At 43.7% G+C, this 13,279-nt stretch overlaps 1 protein-coding gene across 1 annotated transcript in view; it reads left to right on the top strand.

The window, feature by feature from the left end:
- The first annotated feature begins 1,071 nt into the window (after positions 1-1,071).
- LOC126481951 (uncharacterized) overlaps positions 1,072-13,279 on the top strand; it is a 107,725-nt gene continuing 95,517 nt past the window's right edge. Inside the window, exon 1 of the mRNA XM_050105910.1 lies at positions 1,072-1,084. The gene's annotated coding sequence lies outside the window, so the exon portion shown is untranslated. The remainder of the gene's footprint in view (positions 1,085-13,279) is intronic.

Here is a 13,279-nt window from a genome sequence, read left to right as displayed (position 1 = left end):
ATACATAGGCAGCTCTCTGTAGTTCATCTTCCCTGTTGGGGAAGATGATTTCATTATCTGCAAAATTAATAGCATCGTCATTACATAATCTTTTGTGTAAGTCTGTAGTTTTGTTTTCCATTGCGGTACAATTTTGTCAGTGTATATTATAAAGAACAGTGGCGAAGGGCTGCAACCTTGTCGAACTCCTAGACTAATATACTCTGTTCTTTTCTCATTAACCCCAGTTGTTTGGATTCTTGTGTTATCATATAGCTTCTAAATTACCTGTATATTATATATTGGTATGTCTCTCATATCTCTCATAATAAGTCTGTTTGCTTGATCTGAAGACTTCATATATAACGGTTTTCTATGAAAAAGATGTACTTTTCTCCACTGTGAAACGTCCCTTTCGTCCGTCGTTACAGATTCCGTGACGTCACGTGAAATCACTTTCGCTCTCGCGAGCAGACTACACGCACTCTTGGCGATTTGCGGTTCGCGAGACGAGTGGTACGACGTATTCTCCGCGGATGTGATCGGAATCATTTTTGACGGACCCAGATTGTTTGTCTACTTTTCAGTTTGACATTCACATGCCAGTGCCCTAACAGCGACTGTTACTTACGCCGGTAATAATTGGTGGTGTTGAGCTCATTCATGCCGCGTTTAATACCATGAATTATGCAGTTGCCTGTGTTGGAAAGTTACGAAAGTGAATGAAACTATAGCAAGGAATAGCTTGCAGTGTACCTGGTCGACCGTTATGGTGAACCAATGGCAGGTGCCATAAAAGTGAAAGTAATGTTACTTACCAAGGCTTTTTTGCGGAGACGCATGAACAGAAAGCATAAAATAAGTAAAAACATCTTATAACACGTGTTTGCCGCTGCAGAAGTAGGACCAGTACGGGAACATACGCGGCGCAGCTGTTGTAGCTTGCGTGCGGTTGCTCAACACCAAGTTTACCGCACGCAAGCTACAACAGCTGCGCCGCGTATATTCCCGTACTGGTCCTACTTCTGAAGGGGCAAACACGTGTTATAAGATGTTTTTACTTATTTTATGCTTTCTGTTCATGCGCCTCCGCAAAAAAGCCTTGGTAAGTAACATTACTTTCACTTTTATGGCACCTGCCATTAGTTTACCATAAAGGTCGGTCAGGTACGCTGCAAGCTGTTCCTTGCTGTAGATTCATTCACCTCCGTAATTTTCCAACACAGTGAATCGCATGATTCATGTTATTAAACTCTGTCATACGAGCTCCTGGTACAACATCGCCAACTACCAGTCCACAGCACTGGCATAACTAACGGTCGCCGTTTTCACATTTGAGAAATGGCGAGTGATTCTTATATGCATCAGTACTTCGGTAGGTTGTTATTATTTACTTTCGTAGTACCTGCGAGCGTTACGTAGCGCGAACTTTGTTAAAGATTTTTTATGCGCTTTAGTCATAAATTTCAATGACTGTAATTTTTTTACACTAGGTTTTATCACCCCACGTATTAAGTTAAAGAATAAACTACCAGTGCTTCATGCCAAATTTACTGTTGCAAAAGTCTGTAATGGATCAGTATTTTTGATGTACAATTGACTATGGAAATTCGTTGCTTCTCGTTTGTTTTAAGAATTTTTATAAAAATTTTTCGCATTTTTAAAAATCCCGTTCTATAAAAACTGCATTTGAATTATCAATGCATCACTTGAGGATGCACCTTTAACGGTTCGAAAACGGTAATGATCCTAATAAAGGACTACATAACAGCTAAAGTAGCTTGAAGAGTTCCCATAAATTCATAAGAATATTCTTAGTAGATAATTGTTTGAAGGTTCTTAAATTTTAACGATAGCTAAAATCCACGTCTCTACCTAACTACTTTCAGGTAAAATACCTGGATCCGATCGTGGGTTAGAAAAGATCAACTGCTAACAGTTCCGTATATCACCTTCAAGTGGCTGTTAACAACTGCCGTTGCTAAATACCCTAACAATCAAAAGGGAAACACAGTTCAGTGTCAACAGGGGAAAGGTATCTCAAAAGACATCACTCCCGAATTTGCATGGATACAAATTAAGTTTATTAGTATCGCATAATAGCCCTATCCAAGTCCGGTAGTTTTTATCTTACCAACAGTTTAAGCTAGCTAAAATCTCCGTGTTTCCTCATAGTCCTTATCTTATTGCAGGGGTTTACACTTATTACTCCCCAACACTCGCAGAGCACAACGGAAAAATACACTCCTGGAAATTGAAATAAGAACACCGTGAATTCATTGTCCCAGGAAGGGGAAACTTTATTGACACATTCCTGGGGTCAGATACATCACATGATCACACTGACAGAACCACAGGCACATAGACACAGGCAACAGAGCATGCACAATGTCGGCACTAGTACAGTGTATATCCACCTTTCGCAGCAATGCAGGCTGCTATTCTCCCATGGAGACGATCGTAGAGATGCTGGATGTAGTCCTGTGGAACGGCTTGCCATGCCATTTCCACCTGGCGCCTCAGTTGGACCAGCGTTTGTGCTGGACGTGCAGACCGCGTGAGACGACTCTTCATCCAGTCCCAAACATGCTCAATGGGGGACAGATCCGGAGATCTTGCTGGCCAGGGTAGTTGACTTACACCTTCTAGAGCACGTTGGGTGGCACGGGATACATGCGGACGTGCATTGTCCTGTTGGAACAGCAAGTTCCCTTGCCGGTCTAGGAATGGTAGAACGATGGGTTCGATGACGGTTTGGATGTACCGTGCACTATTCAGTGCCCCTCGACGGTCGCCAGTGGTGTACGGCCAGTGTAGGAGATCGCTCCCCACACCATGATGCCGGGTGTTGGCCCTGTGTGCCTCGGTCGTATGCAGTCCTGATTGTGGCGCTCACCTGCACGGCGCCAAACACGCATACGACCATCATTGGCACCAAGGCAGAAGCGACTCTCATCGCTGAAGACGACACGTCTCCATTCGTCCCTCCATTCACGCCTGTCGCGACACCACTGAAGGCGGGCTGCACGATGTTGGGGCGTGAGCGGAAGACGGCCTAACGGTGTGCGGGACCGTAGCCCAGCTTCATGGAGACGGTTGCGAATGGTCCTCGCCGATACCCCAGGAGCAACAGTGTCCCTAATTTGCTGGGAAGTGGCAGTGCGGTCCCCTACGGCACTGCGTAGGATCCTACGGTCTTGGCGTGTATCCGTGCGTCGCTGCGGTCCGGTCCCAGGTCGACGGGCACGTGCACCTTCCGCCGACCACTGGCGACAACATCGATGTACTGTGGAGAGCTCACGCCCCACGTGTTGAGCAATTCGGCGGTACGTCCACCCGGCCTCCCGCATGCCCACTATACGACCTCGCTCAAAGTCCGTCAACTGCACATAAGGTTCACGTCCACGCTGTCGCGGCATGCTACCAGTGTTAAAGACTGCGATGGAGCTCCGTATGCCACGGCAAACTGGCTGACACTGACGGCGGCGGTGCACAAATGCTGCGCAGCTAGCGCCATTCGACGGCCAACACCGCGGTTCCTGGTGTGTCCGCTGTGCCGTGCGTGTGATCATTGCTTGTACAGCCCTCTCGCAGTGTCCGGAGCAAGTATGGTGGGTCTGACACACCGGTGTCAATGTGTTCTTTTTTCCATTTCCAGGAGTGTATTTTAGCAGAAATTTCCACCCACCCACGGATACGTACTTCCGATTCTCTCAGTCTTCCGTTTTACACTCATCCTCTGACTGATCACAAGGATCATCATGTACTCGCGACTTCAAACATACGCAACGAACGCCACCTCCACCCTAGAGGTCATACGACTTCTACACCCCACGAAAGCCTCTGGCCGAGTCCTCGATTTCGGGAGCTCTCCACCTCCCTACAAACTGTTTTGAAATATAAGTCTTTCAGCCAACCAGAAATAAGAAGCAAAAGTATGCAAAAGTAGGCATTGTCACTGGCCATTGTAGTGTTCCTACTTGCAGTGCTCCTGTAAGGAGACCAACCAAGACCATGTATGCGGAGTTTCTTGCAGTTTACGAGACCGGTCATGACAGTTTCTGCTCGAACATCGTAACTGGCGATAAGACATGGGGTCATCACTTCGAATCGGAAACAAAACGGCAATCCATAGAGCGGCGCCACATCACCTCTACTCCGAAGAAAAAGTTCAGAGCCGCACCATCAGCTGGTAAAATCATGGAGACTGTCTTTTGAGACTCTGAAGGCGTTATTCTGTCTGATGTCCTCACTCATGGTGTAGTCATCAACTCTGAAGTGTATTGTGATAACCTCAGGAAACTGAAGAAACGATTTCAGCGTCTTCGTCGTCACAAAATTACAAACGGACTTCTCTTTCTCCATGACAAGTTAAGGCCACACAGGAGTCTGAGAATTCTTGAGGAGCTCGCTTTCAGAAAAAAATGTGTTGCATTATTTACTGAACGACCCTCGTATCTTATACGCCGAGTTCAGTAACGATATCGCTGTCGCTCTTCTAGAATATTGGTTTAATAAGCGATATCTTCCGTTCTTTTGGTTTATCCTTCCTTACCCAGCAAAGATTCGGAAATCTAAGGAACTTTGTTTTAAATTATATTGAAGAATTGTTTGTCTTTTCGCTATCTACACCGTCACTTCCTACTTCTGCATTTGATTCCAAGATTTTCTGTTTATTCATTTCATCAGCCCAAATTTTTTGTAATAATGAAGCCAGTTTTTGTTTTTTATCACACTGATGTGTGCCACACCTTTTTTCATAGTATTCACACATGTTACAATTATACATGCAAGTGTTTGTCCCCCTTGGACATCATTTTCATCCTTGCTACGATGTTATGTCATCCATGTGAGTGCAGCTTCTTGCTTAACTTTTTCAGCTCTGCTGTTTGCTTCTTGTATGTTCCTTTATTCTCCGGAGTTGATTGCTGCAGTTATTTGATATGTAGTTCTTTCTTTATTTCAATTGCCTCCCCCCTGTATTTTGTGTAAAACATCTGTCTTGTCCTTCTTTCCCTTTCTTTTTTTTTATATACTACTGGCCATTAAAATTGCTGCACCACGAAGATGACGTGCTACAGACTCGAAAGGTAACAGACAGGAAGAAGATGCTGTGATTTGCAAATGATTAGCTTTTTTGAGCATCCACACAAGGTTGGCGCCGGTGGCGACACCTACAACGTGCTGACATGAGGAACGTTTCCAACCGATTTCTCATACACAAACAGCAGTTGACCGGCGTTGCCTGGTGAAACGTTGTTGTGATGCCTCGTGTAAGAAGGAGAAATGCGTACCATCACGTTTCCGACTTTGATGAAGGTCGGATTGTAGCCTATCGCGAAAGCGGTTTATCGTATCGCGGCATTGCTGCTCGCGTTGGTCGAGATCCAATGACTGTTAGCAGAATATGGAATCGGTGGGATCAGGAGGGTAATACGGAACGCCGTGCTGGATCCCAACGGCCTCGTATCACTACCAGTCGAGATGACAGGCATCTTATCTGCATGGCTGTAACGGATCGTGCAGTCACGTCTAGATCTCTGAGTCAACAGATGGGGATGTTTGGAAGCCAACAACCATCTGCACGAACAGTTCGACGACGTTTGCAGCAGCATCGACTATCAGCTCGGAGACTACGGCTGCGGTTACCCTTGACGCTGCATCACACAGGAGCGCCTGCAATGGTGTACTCAACGACGAACCTGGCAAAACGTCATTTATTCGGATGAATCCAGGTTCTGTTTACAGCATCATGGTGGTCGCATCCGTGTTTGGCGACATCGCGGTGAACGCACATTGGAAGCGTGTATTCGTCATCGCCATACTGGTGTATCACCCAGCGTGATGGTACGGGGTGCCATTGGTTACACGTCTCAGTCACCTCTTGTTCACATTGACAGCACTTTGAACAGTGGACGTTACATTTCAGATGTGTTACGACGCATGGCTCTACCCATCATTCGATCCCTGCGAAACTCTACATTTCAGCAGGATAATGCACGACCGCATGTTGCAGGTCCTGTACGGGCCTTTCTGGATACAGAAAATGTTCGACTACTGCCCTGGCCAGCACATTCTCCAGATCTCTCACCAATTGAAAACGTCTGGTCAATGGTGGCCGAGCAACTGGCTCGTCACAATACGCCAGTCACTACTCTTGATGAACTGTGGTACCGTGTTGAAGCTGCATGGGCAGCTGTACCTGTACACGCCATCCAAGCTCTGTTTGACTCAATGGCCAGGCGTATCAAGGCCGTTATTAGGGCCAGAGGTGGTTGTTCTGGGTACTGATTTCTAGGGATCTATGCACCTAAATTGCGTGAAAATGTAATCACATCTCAGTTCTAGTATAATATATTTGTCCAATGAATACCCGTTTATCATCTGTATTTCGTCTTGGTGTAGCAATTTTAATGGGCAGTAGTGTATAATGCCTCCTGCTGGATAACTGGGTGGGTTAAAGGGGCACACAAGTCACTCAAGTGGCCTCCAATCGAAAGACTTCTACTAAGGCACAGAGCCACACGAATTTATTGTTATTATTTTGATTATTATAACTATTATTATTACCTACTGCCTGTAGTTCCTTTTATGTTCTTAATTTGTACCCATTCATGTTCCATAGTAAGTAATTGACAGAGTATCCGTTTTTGGAAATCCATGACAAAAACATGTGGTTTGTTGGGCGTAAAACCATGTCAAAAACGTCATAAAAACATAACATTCCAATGGCAGACGATGTCTGTTTTAATGGTGTTGCAGCAGGCCAGTCTCCAGCATGGCGTGTTTCCTCTCACAGTTGCTTTCTGAAATGTAAAAATACGTTTTCAGACGAATACTACGCTAAAATCTAGGCTGCGCCATAAAATCTGTAATAGTAGGAACCAGTAAACGCCGATTCTTTAAAAACAGTTTCAAACTTTTGATTAATGTTGTAAATGGTTCTGAGCACTATGGGACTTAACTGCTGAGGTTCGTCAGTCCCATAGAACTTAGAACTACTTAAATCTAACGAACCTAAGGACACCACACACATCCATGCCCGAGGCAGGATTCGAACGTGCGACCGTAGCGGTCGCGCGGTTCCAAACTGTAGCGCCTAGAACCGCTCGGTCACCCCGGCCGGCCTAATGTGTTAAATATTTGATGTTAAGGAAGTAAATGAGAAAAGCTTAAACCAGACTTGAAATAGTATTTGAAATATATTGAACGTCGGAAAGTGCTCTCATTATTAAACACTGGAAGTGTAGCCTCCGTAATATGCGCTTCATTTAAGCAAAAACTGGTTTTTCAAGTATCTCAGTGGTTATGACATTGTATCCCCTGTACTATGTGTGACAAAATGATATAATCGCACAAGTATACTCAGTAGTCAATGTGGACACTAAAGAATCCACCACAGGCAGTCAAAAAAAGAAGTCCCAGGCATGCAATGAATCTCTAGTGCATTGAGAGACAATTAACATAATAATCTACAGTTGTTATCAGTTGGTAACCAGTAATTAAGCAAAACAAAATCTCCTGCAGTTAACACTAAACACTTACTGTGGCAGATGACTGGTGATATCTCAAATAACTGAACCAAGTTTACAACTAAAATCTATGCACACAAGGTGCCAGAATTAGAATCCAGAAGCGAGCAGAAGTCTCACTCAAAAATTACGTTTGGCCCAAGCAGAAACAAGAAAGAATTAACATAAATTAAGTCTGAAAAAGACAGTATCTAGAAAGAAAATAAACACTATTGGGAAAGGTTACTAACTACCCTAAGTGCACAAATCACTATACTAGAAAAAGTTCAAATCCCGACAGGGCGGTTCCAAGTTTGAATGTTGGGAACTCTGACTCAGTTGAAATCTAAGTCGCTAAAGGACTGTCCAATACTAAAGTATGATGAAAACAGAGTCAAGTATCGATAATGGATACAAAGTCCAGAATTCTTACAAGCCCACTTGGAGAAGCAACGACACGAACCTCGGTGTTGTCTTTGTAACAGCTCCAAACTGAGTTCCTGATTGATAGAATTTGACTGCATTTGGCACCTGCCTCAGGAAACCCACTTGGAGTGAACTGTCGCTCGTTTTGTATTATCACGTAATAGGGGAGAGAGTGTGGCAGATATGACACGCGAGTTGAGATGGAAGTCATTAAAGCAAAGACGTTTTTCGTCGGGGCGAGATCTATTTACGAAATTTCAGTCACCAACTTTCTCTTGGGAACGCGAAAATATTTTGTTGAGCTCAACCTACATAGGTAGGAATGACCGTCAAAATAAAATAAGAGAAATCAGAGCTCGAACAGAAAGGTTTAGGTGTTCGTTTTTCCCGCGCGCTGTTCGGGAGTGGAATGGTAGAGAGATAGTATGACTGGGTTCGATGAACCCTCTGCCAAGCACTTAAATGTGAATTGCAGAGTAGTCATGTAGATGTCATGTAGATGCTGACCTAAAAACAGCTCTGGTGCCAAGATACAGCACGTCCTCTTTCTAGTTACATTCGTCAAATAAGGAAAAGGTCCAGTGGGTCAGCAACATCCGATGGCGCTTTGGTTACCATCTGGTGACTGTCGGAATGTGGCAGCGTTCGTGTGTTATCTCCTAGTAAGTCGGCTGCCTACATAACTCTTCTGTAATGTGTATTGCTGTCGGAGTAGGAATAGGCCCCCGATACAGTATACTTCCCTCTCGAAAGGGAGAAGGATTGGGGACCCATCTTGAGGGCAGTGGACAAGTGGAATCTTATGTGGCGGCATGTGGAGCAGGTGAGAGACATCTCCCCACCCTCTCTGCCGGAGATAGCCACAGATGAGAGCTGAGCTGGGCTGGCTGCCTCTGGGATGTTCAGAGCCCATATCCCTGTGAGTGGTGTGGGTGGAACTGGAGGGGCCAGTAATATGGGTAATGGTTGATGATCAGGCTGCCTGGAACCAGTCAGTAAGGAGACCATACCAACTAAGTCACAGACTGGACGCAGAGGGTAGCAGTACATGGAAAGCGAGATGGAAGAGTGAGTGTGCAGAAGTACTGGTGACGAGAAGTCGTCATGAAAAAGCACTTGGGATGGAAACGTGTCGTGCAATCGCACAGAGGGAGAAAATTCATTGTGTTAAAGCAAGTGGGATTAAAGTTTGTTGTGTGAAATCACATAGTGGCATGTGAATTTTAATATTTTCCCGCCATTTTGAATGTTCAAAGAGATTTCAAACTTGCAGTCGGTCGTTGTTTAATTCATTACATGACATTTAGATTGGCCGGCCGAAGTGGCCGTGCGGTTCTAGGCGCTACAGTCTGGAGCCTAGCGACCGCTACGGTCGCAGGTTCGAATCCTGCCTCGGGCATGGATGTGTATGACATCCTTAGGTTAGTTAGGTTTAATTAGTTCTAAGTTCTAGGTGACTGATGACCTCAGAAATTAAGTCGCATAGTGCTCAGAGCCATTTGAACCATTTGAACCACATTTCGATTGGGTACCTGCCAGTATTCTTCATGTGAGCCGTCGAAGTCTTTGATGGCTAAGCTGAAGATGACTGGCAGTTGCCCAGTCGAAATATCGTGTGATGAATTAAACGATGACTGCCTGCAAGCCCAAAACGTGTTTGAACACATAGTGTCACGTTATATCGGGTTAAAATGATGTAGAAGAGATAAATTCAAATTTTTATGAATTGTTACAGACTTGAATAGCACCACAATTGATGGCTGCTGGTTAAGTTCTCTAGGTGTTTTCAACACACACTTCACTTTTTATAAAATGTAAAGACGCTTGCACAAACGTGTGGTTCCTGAAGAGGGGCAGCAGCCTTTTCAGTAGTTGCAAGGGCAACAGTCTGGATGATTGGCTGATCTGGCCTTGTAACACTAACCAAAACGGCCTTGCTGTGCTGGTACTACGAGCGGCTGAAAGCAAGGGGAAACTACAGCCGTAATTTTTCCCGAGGGCATGCAGCTTTACTGTATGGTTAAATGATGATTGCGTCCTCTTGGGTAAAATATTCCGGAGGTAAAATACTCCCCCATTCGGATCTCCTGGCGGGGGCTACTCAAGAGGATGTCGTTATCAGGAGAAAGAAAACTGGTGTTCTGCGGATCGGAGCGTGGAATGTCAGATCCCTTAATCGGGCAGGTAGGTTAGAAAACTTAAAACGGGAAATGGATAGGTTAAAGTTAGATACAGTGGGAATTAGTGAAGTTAGGTGGCAGGAGGAACAAGACTTTTGGTCAGGTGAATACAGTGTTATAAATACAAAATCAAATAGGGGTAATGCAGGAGTAGGTTTAATAATGAACAAAAAAATAGGAGTGCGGGTAAGCTACTACAAACAGCATAGTGAACGCATTATTGTGGCTAAGATAGATACGAATCCCATGCCTACTACAGTAGTACAAGTTTATATGCCAACTAGCTCTACAGATGATGAAGAAATTGATCAAATGTATGATGAGATAAAAGAAATTATTCAGGTAGTGAAGGGAGACGAAAATTTAATAGTCATGGGTGACTGGAATTCGAGAGTAGGAAAAGGGAGGGAAGGAAATATAGTAGGTGAATATGGATTGGGGGAAAGAAATGAAAGAGGAAGCCGCCTGGTAGAATTTTGCACAGAGCATAACTTAATCATAGCTAACACTTGGTTCAAGAATCATGAAAGAAGGTTGTACACATGGAAGAATCCTGGAAATACTAGAAGGTATCAGATTATATAATGGTAAGACAGAGATTTAGGAACCAGGTATTAAATTGTAAGACATATCCACGGGCAGATGTGGACTCTGACCGCAATCTATTGGTTATGAACTGTAGAGTAAAACTGAAGAAACTGCAAAAAGGTGGAAATTTAAGGAGATGGGACCTGGACAAACTGATTAAACCAGAGGTTATACAGAGTTTCAGGGGGAGCATAAGGGAACAATTGTCACAAATGGGGGAAAGAAATACAGTAGAAGAAGAATGGGTAGCTTTGAGGGATAAAGTAGTGAAGACAGCAGAGGATCAAGTAGGTAAAAAGACGAGGGCTAGTAGAAATCCTTGGGTAACAGAAGAGATACTGAATTTAATTGATGAAAGGAGAAAATTTAAAAATGCAGTGAGTGAAGCAGGCAAAAAGGAATACAAACGTCTCAAAAATGAGATCGACAGAAAGTGCAAAATGGCTAAGCAGGGGTGGCTAGAGAACAAATGTAAGGATGTAGAGGCTTATCTCACTAGGAGCAAGGTAGATACTGACTACAGGAAAATCAAAGAGACCTTTGGAGAAAAGAGAACCGCTTGTATGAATATCAAGAGCTCAGATGGAAACCCAGTTCTAAGCAAAGAAGGGAAAGCAAAAAGGTGGAAGGAGTATATAGAGGGTCTATACAAGGGCGACGTACTTGAGGACAATATTATGGAAATGGAAGAGACTGTAGAGGAAGGCGAAATGGGAGATACAATACTGCGTGAAGAGTTTGACAGAGCACTGAAAGACCTGAGTCGAAACAAGGGCCCGGGAGTAGATAACATTCCATTAGAACTACTGACGTCCTTGGGAGAGCCAGTCCTGACAAAACTCTACCATCTGGTGAGCAGGATTTATGAGACAGGCGAAATACCCTCAGACTTCAAGAAGAATATAATAATTCCAATCCCAAAGAAAGCAGATGTTGACAGATGTGAAAATTACCGATCAATCAGTTTAATAAGCCACAGCTGCAAAATACTAAGGCGAATTCTTTACAGACGAATGGAAAAGCTAGTAGAAGCCGACCTTGGAGAAGATCAGTTTGTATTCCGTAGAAATATTGGAATACGTGAGGCAGTACTGACTTTACGACTTATCTTAGAAGAAAGATTAAGGAAAGGCAAACCTACATTTATAGCATTTGTAGACTTAGAGAAAGCTTTTGACAATGTTGACTGGAATACTCTCTTTCAAATTCTAAAGGTGTCAGGGGTAAAATACAAGGAGCGAAAGGCTATTTACAATCTGTACAGAGACCAGATGGCAGTTATAAGAGTCGAGGGACATGAAAGGGAAGCAGCGATAGGGAAGGGAGTGAGACAGGGTTGTAGCCTCTACCCGATGTTATTCAATCTGTATATTGAGCAAGCAGTAAAGGAAACAAAAGAAAAGTTCGGAGTAGGTATTAAAATCCATGGAGAACAAATAAATACTTTGAGGTTCGCCGATGACATTGTAATTCTGTCAGAGACAGCAAAGGATCTCGAAGAGCAGTTGAACGGAATGGATAGTGTCTTGAGAGGAGGATATGAGATGAACATCAACAAAAGCAAAACGAGGATAATGGAATGTAGTCGAATTAAGTCGGGTGATGCTGCGGGAATTAGATTACGAAATGAGACATTTAAAGCAGTAAAGGAGTTTTGCTATTTGGGGAGCAAAATAACTGATGATGGTCGACGTGGAGAGGATATAAAATGTAGACTGGCAATGGCAAGGAAAGCGTTTCTGAAGAAGAGAAATTTGATAACATCCAGTATAGATTTAAGTGTCAGGAAGTCGTTTCTGAAAGTATTTGTATGGAGTGTAGCCATGTATGGAAGTGAAACATGGACGATAAATAGTTTGGACAAGAAGAGAATAGAAACTTTCGAAATGTTGTGCTACAGAAGAATGCTGAAGATTAGATGGGTAGATCACATAACTAAAGAGGAGGTATTGAATAAAATTGGGGAGAAGCGGAGTTGAGGCACAACTTGACAAGAAGAAGGGATCGGTTGGTAGTACATGTTCTGAGGCATCAAGGGATCACAAATTTAGCATTGGAGGGCAGCGTGGAGGGTAAAAATCGCAGAGGGAGACCAAGAGATGAATACACTAAGCCGATTCAGAAGGATGTAGGTTGCAGTAAGTACTGGGGGATAAAGAAGCTTGCACAGGATAGAGTAGCATGGAGAGCTGCATCAGACCAGTCTCTGGACTGAAGACCACAACAACAACAAAGACGCTTGTGATGTAGAGTACGCCAGTATAGAATGTTAATTTCAGATATTTTACCACCAACTTAACGTGAACATCTCTGTTAATTATGTGATTTAATGATTATGATTTTGTCCCATGAACTGGACTTCAGCTCTGAGCAATTATCACCCTAAGCTAGAAGAAACGCTGTAAAACAGCCACATGTTCTACTCAACATTTGTATATTCTGAAAATTACTTCTAAGTATGTGAGAGACACGTTTCATTGCAACGACACTGAGATATAGAAGTGATGCTACAGAAAAATGAAATGTGATAGACTTCAGCTATTTTGACAGTTCGCGCATCTTTTTCATTCAGAGGTGTACATGAAGATTAATTTA

This window comes from Schistocerca serialis, chromosome 5 (assembly GCF_023864345.2).
Source record: "Schistocerca serialis cubense isolate TAMUIC-IGC-003099 chromosome 5, iqSchSeri2.2, whole genome shotgun sequence".
NCBI lineage: Eukaryota > Metazoa > Arthropoda > Insecta > Orthoptera > Acrididae > Schistocerca > Schistocerca serialis.
This window is presented reverse-complemented; position numbering and strand designations above follow the sequence as displayed.